Below are 12,725 nucleotides of genomic sequence, written 5' to 3' on the forward strand. Positions count from 1 at the left end.
TAAATCTTTTGGATAGGCAAGACCTCTTATAGATTCTGATCATAGAATGGCATCTTGCCTTGCTTCTAGGTTTCCATGACTGCTTGTCAATAAAATAGCAGCTAGCAGGTATCTGATTTTGGGAAGTCGACAATTTGCCGGAAGGGCTTTACAGTAAGATACTAAGGAAACTGCATAGTCATGTGTATGGGATCAGAATTGTTGCCATAAAATATACTCCGTAAGAGCCCCTAGTTTAAAAAGAGCTAAAATAAATGCCCAGTTGTGTGGCAGAGGGCTTATGTTCTTTATGCAAGCTTGTGGCTAGTAGGTAGTTGTAGTCAGCTTTCACAAACAGAATGGATATTTAGAGGTGTATGTGTACATTACATAAAAACACAGGCTAGGTAGTCAGAAAAGTTTGGAAGAGCTTTCAGAGAGCTAACCTGTGACCAGTGCAGTTTCTTGGTAAGAAGGATCTTCTTAAATTAAAAACAATCATTATGAAAATCTCAGTTAATATAAATGAAGTCTAAGAATAAACAATGGTAAGTAAGTAATACTAAAATTTGCAACTGTGAATTGGGATGTTCAGTCTTCACCTGCAGTACTGAGCTTGCTATAAAACAAATGGAAATTGTTTAGTATTGACTGTGGGAATGATTACTTTTAGACTTTTTCAAATTAATTGGAAAGAGAAATCCTTTCTGAGTTCAGTCTTAACATACAGGATTTCAGGAAGGAGATCACTTTGTCACCTATTAGTGCTTTAAATACCTTAGTAAGATTTTGAGGGTGTTTCCACCTCAATGGTGGAATGTTTTACCAAGTTCTATAATGTAAGTAAAGGTTCTATGTATCTTAAATACTAGGAATGTATGTGTAATGCCAGCTTACAATTTTGTTGTAATGCTTAACTCGTGATTGTTAACATTCCTCTTTTGCCAGTGTTTAAGGAGCTTGTAATTTACTAGCTTGTACAAGCCAGACCTTTTGGACATTGTTATTGTAGTATTAATATTAGCTGTTTTAGATTAAGTAGGAAGAGTTTGCTTTCTGTTATCTCTAGGGAGCAGATAGTAAAAATGCTGCTTGGTGAAGGCAGCTTCTTTCCTGCCGTAAATGTAAGTTCTGTGCTGTTGCCTTGCTTTTTCATCCTTCTGGATCTGTGCATGCATGGAGAAGCATGCAGGAAGCAGACTGTGACTGTCCCAAGTGGAATCATGACAGAAAGATGAATATACTGTGAATTTCAGTTGAATTTATGATGGCAAAATTTCACTACCTCCAGTGAAATTCTTTAAAGTTCCTCTTCTGCTTATATAGTGTGGGAGGGAAGAAACCTTTACCTTCATTGTGGGGCACTTTAGAAATCATTGGACAAAGTTACTTTAAAAAAATGATGTGTCATTTTGTCCTCAATAGAACATTTTGGATGAAAGCTGGAAATTCTGTGTACCCATTTTTTGAAGTTACTGTAAAGATACCCATTTTCATTCTTCTACTTTCAGTAGAATCTTTTCCTTTGTCAGGGAATAGGAATTAACGTTGTTCTTTGGCAATCTGCTAAATAAATCCAGAATAAAAAAGACTGGTAAATCATAGTTCAGCTTTTTTTGCCAGTATGTTTCTAACCAAAGGCAAAAGGTGTCCTTTTGATCTTGGCGTTGAAATGAACTGAAAGTGGTGTTCACCTAAACTTGCCTCTTCTGAAGCTTTAAAGGATTAATCACTGAACAGAGCTACTTGTAGGTGCTTGTTTTTCATCACAGTATACGTCGGAAGCCCCTGAGAGATGTAATTGCTGTCACGTGGACAGTTACTTCTGTGAAATTTTCCAGTCCTTTTGTTTTCCTTTTGTTAAATGCTTTGTACAGGCAGAGTCTTGGTGCAGATTTTTGTATTTTGTTTGTGCTTCACCTCCCAATGTGTGTGAATTCAGTGATGCATTTATAGGCTTTAGAGCTGCAAGTTGTATTTTGTGATTTTTATGGTTCCCTTAATATATTCCCGTTGACAGAGAAGAAAAAGTTTGCTTTCTTCTTTCTTGCAGCATGATTGCCTTCACCTAGGTATGGAGTTGAGGTAACTGGGATAGCATACTACCTTTCACTAACTTGTGGTCCATATCCAAGGCAAAGTTTTCCAGAAAGGGTGAGCAAACAACCATCACTATGACACAAAACCCAAGACTTTGTGGATGAAAATAGTCAACAGCAAATCCTGTCATATTCTATTTTTGACATAGAAGCTTCATAAAAATAGACACTAGATGAAAGACACAGCACATGCAGATATTTCTGCACTATTTCTCAATCTTTGTTTCACAGCAATGATTATTTCAAAGAATAGCATATTTTTAATTGGTTCTGTTAAACGAATTGAACTCCTCTGAAGTTCGACTTAAGAGCAGATGTATTTCAAGACAGATTGGGAGGTCTTTCTTTCTACAGAGGTAGAGGACAGCGTTTTCTTCTCCCCCCAGAGCCATGCCAGGGGTACTGCCTTTCGATGTTTGAAAACACTGACCTGTTAAAGATAAGGCTGAAGATATGAAGATGCAAAATTATTTCTTATTAATTTTCTATTTCTGGCTCTTAATCTTTATAATGTGAATATTAGTACTGATAAATATTCAGCTAATGTGACTTATTTGGCACTGACTTGTGCTATGTAGGGCAGATGTTGGACTCATTTACTCTTTTTACAGTTGTCTAGTGGAAAAATTCATCTGTGCAATGACTTGTGTTTGTGATGCTGGGAGATCCAACCCACTGTCTTCTACAGAGATATGAGAACAAATAAATGTAGACCTTGCCTTCATGTTATTATTACATAACTTTAAAATATGTCTTGTGGAGATTAAGTATCAGTAAACAGAATTGCTGGTTTTCAGTGTTTTATCCGACTCAAGTAGATTTCCTGGTTCTGAAACTCAGAAGTTAATGGCCAGTTTTTCTTGGTTGGTTGGTTTGTTTTTTAAACAAATGTATGTAATTATTTGTGCACTAAATATAATGCTAATAACCCTTTATGCTAAGAATACTTCAGATGGCTGGCTGAGCAGAAAAGGAGGCATTGGGGCAACATGCCCAGAAGTATGATTTAAGTCTTCATCATGCCAACAGATATGAATAGGTAGGATATCTTTGGAATGGCTTATCCAGCCTAATTAGTAGGTGTTTGCCATTAGGAGGTATTTTTTTGGAAACCAGTTATTTGCATTCGACAGTTTGTCATTGGGTGCCATCTGCCTGCACGGTTTAACCTTGCTGAGTGGCCAGATTGCTTTTCTGGCAGATGTGTACGAGTTTAGGCTTGCCAAAGCAGCACTCAATGCTGCGTGTCTGAGTAGTTGGGATAGGATCAGTATTTCTTTATTCTGCTCGATATTAATTTTGAAAATGCCAACATAGATTATGCAAACCTGTAGGAAATGTTCTGGCATATTTGATGAGGATTAATCTTCAAAGGGAAAGGAGTCAAAGCAGTCTTCGCTGTGTTCAGATTTGCTAAGGTAGGTGCTTGTTGATTTGTGCCAAATGTGTGTGGCCTGTCTGAGCAAACTGTAGTAGGTAGAGAAGTTGTTCATCTTCAACCCACACTCCTGACTTCCAGATATCATAACCGTGGAAAATTTATATTCCTTGGGATACAAGTATGTTCAGCTGTGCTGTGGAATTAGCAGATTAGGTGGTAGATTCTATAATACTTAAATAGTAAATCTTTGGTGTAATCTGCATGTTTTCAAAGCTCACTTCTCCGTACAGTGCCTAGATGGAAATGAAAATAGCAAACCTAAGACCTAATCTGAAAAAAAAAGAAGGGCCTAAGTATCACTAACAGATTATTATATCTTTAATAATAGGGATCATACATTCTACATCCTAAACAAATAATCTTGCCTGTGGTGTATACTTGCTAGATAAGGTTCTACCACGTAATCAGATCAAAAGCAGACAGAGTAGCTTAAGAGCACATATTTCGAGTAATAGCTTTTCTATAAGCCTTGAATTTTTCTGCAGATTCTAGAAAATGTTAAGCATTTCTTTGACTCTGAGGTGCAACAAAGAAGTGAAATACGAGCAGAGGGGTTCCCAAATTGTACCAGTTAATCAGGGGCTGATTTTATTTCTCAGGAGTTTTCAACAGATTAGAGACATATGCCATCCCATATGAATATTTTACTAAAAATGTGTCCCCACAAGTGAGTGACAAGGCTGAATGTGTAACAAAATTTAGGGCTATTTTTTGCTAGTGAGCAATGAATGTAGAATGTCCCATCAACAGTGGTCAAAGCCATGATTAAGGGCAGGTAGTAGATTGGGGAAAATGTTACAATGTTCCTTCCTAGCAGTCTCCCAGTGGTTCCACCAGTCAAACTTCCAGTGGTTGTTACCTTCCTCTGAAAATTTTCTGACTCTGCAGCACATTTTCTGAGATGCAGCGAACATGGATTTAAATGTGGCAGATGGGAGCTTTCTCTGTGCTGTCAGTTTATTTCAGCTAATAACAGTATTAGGAATGATTACTGTATTTCAAACATGGAGGCAGGGGTAGTTTCAAAGAGGTTTTGTACAATTACAGGGTGGTTAACACAAAGTCAGTAAGGCACTGCTGAGTGCAGAAGCCTCGTGATACATAGTTATATGCTTAACAGGTAGTCCCCCATGCCCTGTTTTGCTTTTATAAATACACAGAGTCAAGTGGATTTGATTCCAGTTTGCATGTTGTTGTAAGAACAGAATTTGGTTCAGTTTATACAGCTGGACAGGCTATGTGTTTTCTTTCATAAAATGCTTTGGAGGTGTTGTTTGGAAGATGATGCCTAAGATTAAACTGATTTTGCTTTAATAAATAGTCCATTTCAATGCCACCTTGGTAGGTATAGCAAGGCAAATTGTTAAGCTGCTAGCGAGAGATGTTTATTATGCAGAGGAAGAATTACATCTCACTACAGCAAAGGGACATAGCTACCTCTTACATCTATTATAGGCCTAGATTTGTGTACAAGCTCATGCTAACCCTGTGAAAATAAAGATCAGATTCAGTCTGTTAGCTTTCTTAAATGCCAGCTCTCTTGATCTAGGGCCAAAGCTAATGCTGTCTGCCAGTGTTCTTTTGGTTGTTCTTCCGTGCTGGAAGTGTGGAATAATGCTATCTCTGTACTTACTGGTTTTCTTAGTGTGGTGGGTTTCTAGCACTCTCACAATGATTCACTCAAGAGTACAGGACCATTGAAAGTCAAATGTGAATGGATTTAAGACTTCTGATCTCTCAGGAAGCATCTCTTGAAGTCCTCATTTGTACCCTCTTTAGAATGGAAAGTGGTACAAAGAATTTCTGAGTTAAAAACTAATGATTAATGAACTGTTTTGAACTGGACTTAAATTACAGTTAAAATAGTAACATGATGCATAAGGCTTTCTTCTTATTCTGTAGTCAGGGAGACAGAGACTCATGCTTGCTATTTTTCAGGACAAGTGTTATACTCGTTTGTAGCTGTGCAGCCATCTACTGAAGACAATAGGCAGCTGTCCCTGCATGCATGCAGGCATATGTATAATTGTCTATCACAGACCTGATTTTCTTTTCTTTTAATCACATAGGTGGTTAAGTAAATGAGCTAACCCTTGTTAAACCGTCATCAGTGTTCAATACATCCTTGATTAAGATAGTGCACAAGTTCACCTCTAAAATTGCTGTGACATGAAACCTAATACCAGTAACAGAGGGACCAAAAGCTTGTTACAGATTGGGACCAAAAGTTTATAAATCATATCAAGTATTTTTCACTTGAATAACAGCTATTGTTTCTTAAAAGTTGAGGTAGGTTTCAATTGCTGGAAACTATAGCAGTAGCCTGAGTATGTTGTCACAGAAAGCGCTAGCACTTTACTACAGACTCATTTTTTGCTTCAAGCCATTTCCTAACATTTAGTTTGTTTGTCAGTTTTTCAGTTCAGATGATTTACTTTGGAATGGTAGGATTGAGGATAGTCGAAACACACCTAATGGTGTTTACAGGTGGTCAGAAATGTGCTAGTAATCCTCCAGTGTCATGATTATTGGTCTTACTATTTGCGGACAAGAACAATTGAGAAACTATTTAATAAAATTGCTGCATGACAAGTGTTTTTTCAAGAAACTAGGCATGGTTCAGGTGATGATTGTTTCCCTTTGTACTGCTTTTTCACTGGATAACTGGGCAAGCAGAGGGCTATCCTGAGAAGAACTTTTCATTAACTGAAGAGCTTTGGACCCTGGAGCTTGAAAGATGTCAAATGGCATGTCAAAATCACCCTCTGGTTAACCAGTTAACAGAATTGTTGGGGGGAAAAAAGACCCTGTTTGGAATAAAAGGGAAAGAAAATAATGGTTTTGTATGCTGTTAAAAAGTTTCTGTGGATTATTCCCTTCTTAAGTGCAAGAAAAGGAGGTAAGGAAGCAGTATTTTTCTTATTCTGGTGAAGAAAGGTGAACAAACGCAAGAAGAAGAAAGTGGGAAAAAGTGGTGAAATAAGTAATGTATGAAAAGACACAATATTTCTTTTCAAAGAGAAGAAAAACTTGCATCAAAATGACTTGTTTTTCTTTGATAAGAACACTGAAAGTCTGGAGGGACTTTTCAGTGAGCTCCATCCCTTTCTGCCAGAAAGCCTATGTGAAAGAAAGCTGTGATTCTCTAAAGTGATATGCCTGAAAAGTACATTGACCCTTTCTTGACATACAGCAGAAGGTTTGTGAGAAAAGATGTATTGTACCTGTCTATAGAGTAGTAGTCATTCTTCAATATTAAAAGATTATTTGAAACATTGAGAGAGATGTGTGTTGGATTGTACAACAGCGGTGTGCTGATATGCAGCACCTTTTATGGAAAGACTTTTCTACAGGATGGTTATACCATCTATTGTATTTGTTTCATGTCTAGCTACACTTCTTAGGACTACAAGTCCAATTATAAATTCCTGTAGTGAAACAGCAGAGTTTAGAAGTATTTAGAGGTTATGGAAGGGTTATTTCATATATAATAATGACATAATCTTTACAAATGTTGAGACCTCACCTGGAGTATTGTGTGCAGTTCTGGTGTCCTCAACATAAAAAGAACATGGAACTGTTGAAACAAGTCCAGAGAAGAGACATGAAGATGGTTGGAGGCTGGAGCACCTCCTGCATGAAGACAGGCCGAGAAAGGTGGGGCTGTTCAGCCTGGAGAAGAGAAGGCTGCGTGGAGACCTCATAGCAGCCTTTTGGTATCTGAAGGGGGCCTATAGGGATGTGGGGAGGGACTCTTCATTAGGGGCTGTAGTGACAGGACAAGGGGTAACGGGTTAAAACTTAAACAGGGGAAGTTTAGATTGTATATAAGGAACAAGTTCTTTACTGTGAGGGTGGTGGGGTACTGGAATGGGTTTCCCAGGGAAGCTGTGAATGCTCCATCCCTGGTGTTCAAGGCTGGGTTGGACAAAGCCTTGGGTGAGATGGTTTAGTGTGAGGTGTCCCTGCCCATGGCAGGAGGGTTGGAACTAAATGATCTAAATGATCTTAAGGTCCTTTCCAACCCTACCTATTCTATGATTCTATGATAAATAAATAGCTACCCAACAGCTCCTAGGCTGAAAAGCAAGTCCTGATCTTCTACATAGTTCTTTTCAAATAGAAAGTGCTCATTTCTAACACAGAGGGCACATGAAATATTCACACAGTGTTTTATTATCCCAAAATGTGTGGGAGGAAACATTCCCTGTTAGGTGAGTCATTATTTTGTGGAGAAAGTTGGAGGAAATGAGGGAAAGAGCAAAAAAGAGTAGAGTCAAAGAAATCTCTGCAGGAAGTGTTTTTCTTCCCTCCCCCTGCTTATTAAAACGCATCAGAATTTTCCATAGAGGGGATTTCTCTCAGTCACCTAATTAGTTAGGAAAACGCAAGTAAAGGCAATGAAATGACAATGGTCTCCTTATTCTATACTTATTCTTTTTCTTGTTATATTGAAGAAACACTGACAAGACCCACAATACTTCTTATATATATGTCACTCATTATAAAACAGAATAGTTTATTCTGCTGATTCTTTATTTTCAATGACTGTTGAAATATGATCATAAATCATAAGCTAAATTGTTAGCCGTGTAACAGAAATGCAGTATTTTATTATTACCTTCAATTTTCCTGGAAACTGTAGGAATATCAACAATTATCACTTTATTGAGTGACTACTGGTGGGGTGCTGTGGAAAGTATACTTGTCTTAAATATTTCGTAGTATTTCATGCAAGTGGGAGGATATGTAGTATTGTTTCAACTCATTTTCCTGGCAGAACTAAGAGTTGCAGCCGTTCCTCACATTTCTGATGAACAAACTCTTTGTTTCAATTTCTAGCTCTCATTCACATCCTTTAGTCCAGGATTCCTAGTAATGTTATTCTAGAATTGTGAGTTGTCCGAAATATTTTCAGCTGGCACTTATAGAATCAAAGAATCATAGAATGGTTTGGGTTGGAAGGGACCTTAAAGATCATTCAGTTCCAACCCCCTGCCATGGGCAGGGACACCTTCCACTAGACCAAGTTGCTCAAAGAATATATTCAAGAATATACTTCATTTTACATATGATGGTCAAGATACATATTTATGAGATAGTATAGTGATATTAGGCAAAAAATCTCTGTGCCTGTCTACTTAACTGTACTTTATTGAAGCCGCACCTTACCTAAAGGTTCCGTCACATTAAACAGAAGAACATTTGTGCACCTGCATGGTAGTCCATTTTTTCTGACATTTTTCTCACTATTCAGACTAAGGGAAGGTTTAGAACCTTTGATGCATCAGTTAAGCACATGAGCTTAGTGGGATGATTCTAGACTCAGCACTTAATTTACCTTCCTCAGTCCCTAGCCTTCATTTCTGCTTTCCACACATATATATGTATATTCAATTACAATGGGAAAAGAGTAACATAAAACTGTAGAGTGGTTTGGGTCGAAGAGACCTTAAAAACCATCTAGTTTCAATCCCCCTGCCTCGAGATTACTTGTGAGGGTTTTTTAACCAAAGGTTTTGTAACACGGTGTTGCTTCAACATTTGCTCTTAACGATTTATGCGGCTCAAAGTGATCTATTTTTACTAGGAGGCTGTAAAAAGAGTGGGAAGAAATCTTTGTCTGAAAGATAAAATTGTACAGTTTAAATTCAATTATACCCGGCTGTAGCTTTTAGAATGGACGATGGCGGGGAAAACAATGAGGTTTTGTCCCTGCGGAGCGTCTCCCTTCCGCGGCAGCAGGAGCGCGGGATGCGCAGTGCGCCGTTCCAGCGGCAGGAGGCGCTCTGGGATTTTCACGCCGAGAGCGAGCTGTGTCACGGGCGGGCGAGCGGTGCTGCGGCTGCGGCCGGGTGTGCTGCGGCGGTGGCCACAGCGCGGCTTTGGCGCAGGAACAATGCTTCACCGTCTGCGGATGGGCTTGCTTAACGCTGTATTTGCCCAAAGTGAATAATGGCAGGTGCTGTTTTTCGCTTCTCTTGGAGCACGGAGTGAATTGTGCCCCTTTCTCTGTATTGAATTTTAGGGGAAAACATTAGTCTGGGGATCTCGTTGTGTGTTCATTCTGGTCCGTATAACCTTTCCCAAAATAAATGAAATTAAACAATGCCAGCGTATTGCAATATGTAAATAAATGCCTTATCACGCTTTCTCCCCTGCCATATATCTCAGTATTTACTAATCATGCTTTTGTAGCGTTTACACGACTTGATCTCGACATACAAATTGAAGCAGGTAGCAGATTTTCAGTCCAGCTCAGTAAGTTTCAGTTAAACCAATGTGCAAATACTGATGAAGATGAAGCTGGGAATATTTCTGTCTGTGAGGGTTAGCATGTTTATATCGACAGTGGCCTTAGTTTATAGCTTGGAGAGTATCAGGAAACATCACATTTTATCATTGATGCAAACAATAATAGAAAGTTAAATAAAAAAATTCTGATCTCTTTAATGGTCAGTTTGTGATCTGACAGGTGTAGCAGCCATGGCGAATGGCAATTAAAATGGGGAAAAGGAAAAATCCTTAAAGGATCTCCAAATTTTATGGCAATATTGCAATAACAATTGACAACAACATAACAACTATGGTAAAAGATCCATTAGTGAGTGCATGTATTACAGAAATATTCATGTCCTGGGTATTAATATACAGGTTTCCATCAATCAAAAAGCCAAAAAATTTTCTACTTTTTTTTTGTTTGTTTGATTTTGTTAAATGCATTGATAATGTAAAACACTGTTGGACTCAAAGGATGAAAAAATTACTTAAAAAAATTTAAATGGATATTCATATGTTACAACTGATACTCCAGGTAACAAACATGTTTTGAATTAAGCATTTGGCTGTGTAACACCCAAGTGTGGGGGTTTCAGTAGTGAGTTACTTATTCTGTTGCTCCAGCAAATACTGGTAATGTGTTTTCTGTTTGATTCTTATACCCTTTCAATGCTAAACTTACTTGATGGTAAAATATACTCCACTCAGTAACAGATTCACTCTAAATATCTGCCCCCAGGAACTGTTGCAGAGCAGGGGAGCAGAGCTGGGGAATGTCGCATTTCCAGCTCTTGAGTCTGAGCTATATTTAAACCTATCGGTCTTTCTCTGTAGAAAGCAAAATGAAAACAAACCAAATTGAGCTGAAAATCAATGAAATTATTCCTGTATTAAGCAAAGCCAGAGAGTGTACATTGTTTTCCTCTTAAGTCCTCATGTGAAAAATTTCTTTTTCGAATAAAAACCTAGACTCTAAGCCAAAAGACATTTTTCTGTAAGGTCATAGAGATAGGGGAAGGGAATACAAAAAGCCTCCTGTGTTCAAAAGGACTATATATATATATATATATTTTTTTTTTTTCCTTTTAAGCACTGGATATCTAACCTGCTTTCAGTTTTTTTTTCTGGGACCACCTGAATTACTTTTAATAGGACTGACATTTCAAAGAATAGGCTATCAGCATTTTATGAAAGTAAAATCCATTACAGTTTCTCACAGAATAATGTAGGCACTCACAGGCAGGAGACATTACAAGCAATGTGACTTCGTATTAGTTTACTGATAACCTTCCAGTGATTCATACTTTAACTTTGTTACTGTGCTCCTGAATTTAACTTCTGCTTTAAAACTGAATAGGGAGCAAATCCAGAATTGGTTATGACACTCTTGTCTAATGACAAAGAAATTGAGCCAACGTCTCAATTCCCCACTTGTGTGTTACTTTTCCTGGTCAACATAGGGGAAAATGAAGTCCTAATCCTGATGTTGTCAGCTTGCCTGATGTTTTTTACTTAACATTTTCTGAAAGGACGGTGAAAATTCTAAAATTTCATCTGAAAAAACAACTTTAAGAGTATTTAGACTCTGTTTGAATCTACCCTTAGGCTTGAATGGGAATCATGCTTTGCTTGCAAAAGCACATCCTCTCCAGTGCTGTCCAACAGCAAAACTTTGCAACCCTTGCAAAGAAGTCTCCATATTAGCAGGAGCTCTTGCCACTGGCAGTGCTGCAGAAAGTGATGATAGTGACACAGAAGTTGCTGACAAGCTGACACTGCATATTAATATGTGGACAAATGGTTCATGGTCAGACCATTGTGCAAGTCACTTCAGCCCTGTTCCATACTTTGCTCCGTGTGGTGACTTGTATGTGGAAATGAAGTTATTCAATCAAGGGCTTTTCACCTACTCACTATTTTCTTATGGTAGTTGAAAATTAGATGCAACTTCCTGTTGGCTAATAAGCTACGTGGGTCATCAAATCCTTTCTCCCCGTGAACAGAAATGGTCAAATTCAGGGGAAAATAAGAGATGCTGCCAACTACTTCTGCAAGAAGCAGTATTTTCCAGTTCTTGTTGAATTTGGAAAAGTAAAGATAAATTGGACTTCTGACCCTACCAAACTGTGGCACTGTTTGCTTTAGACAAATGCCAGTTGTAAGTTACAATAATAGTAAGTTATGGACCTGAAATGTCCACAATTCCAGAACATTTTCTCCTTGCTGCTTGTGACAGTGGGTTTTTGCATGTGTATGCACGTGCATGCAGATTGGTAAAGGCTATTTAAGAGCTTTGCTACATGTTATCATTACATCTGCTACCTGCTGCTTCCAGCTACTTCAGTCTTTGAAATTGAAGGAGAAATGATTCTTTCATTGCCTGTGCTTTCTAATTCTGACAGTGCTGAATCAAACTCTGCCAGGTTCTGAAGAATCATTTTTAGTAATTGATTTTATGGGCAGTGACAGTTCTGCCACTGGGCATTGAGCTTTAACTCCAACATCACTTGTATAGGTATAAAGCAGAAAAAACTCAACATAGATACAAAAGTGTATAACTAATGAAAGGAGAAACAAGACCCTATGTATAGACTGACATAAGCATTTGTGTAACTATGTACAAGTGGTATGGAGCTGAAATCTGAGAAAATGTAATTTAAAGCATATTTGTGATGTGAGTCACGTGGTACTTACTTGCAGATGGTGCTCAAACTGGCATTTCTGCCTACTTACTGTGGCTTCTGGACTAAACACGATGATGAAGTTGAATAAAATATGTTGGATTTGTGTTCTTAAAGTGGATAGCAAAGTAATGAAGAAATTAAGGAGCTGAACACCTGCTTTTGTAGTGAGTGCTGGAGTGACTGATGTTTTTCAGTCTTGAGGGTGGTTAAACTAGGGGACATGTGAGGCCTTCACTGATGTTA

This window comes from Pezoporus wallicus, unplaced genomic scaffold (genome assembly GCF_028554395.1).
Source record: "Pezoporus wallicus isolate ANWC-B61680 ecotype Strahan unplaced genomic scaffold, APGP_CSIRO_Pwel_v1 contig_3181, whole genome shotgun sequence".
Lineage (NCBI taxonomy): Eukaryota > Metazoa > Chordata > Aves > Psittaciformes > Psittacidae > Pezoporus > Pezoporus wallicus.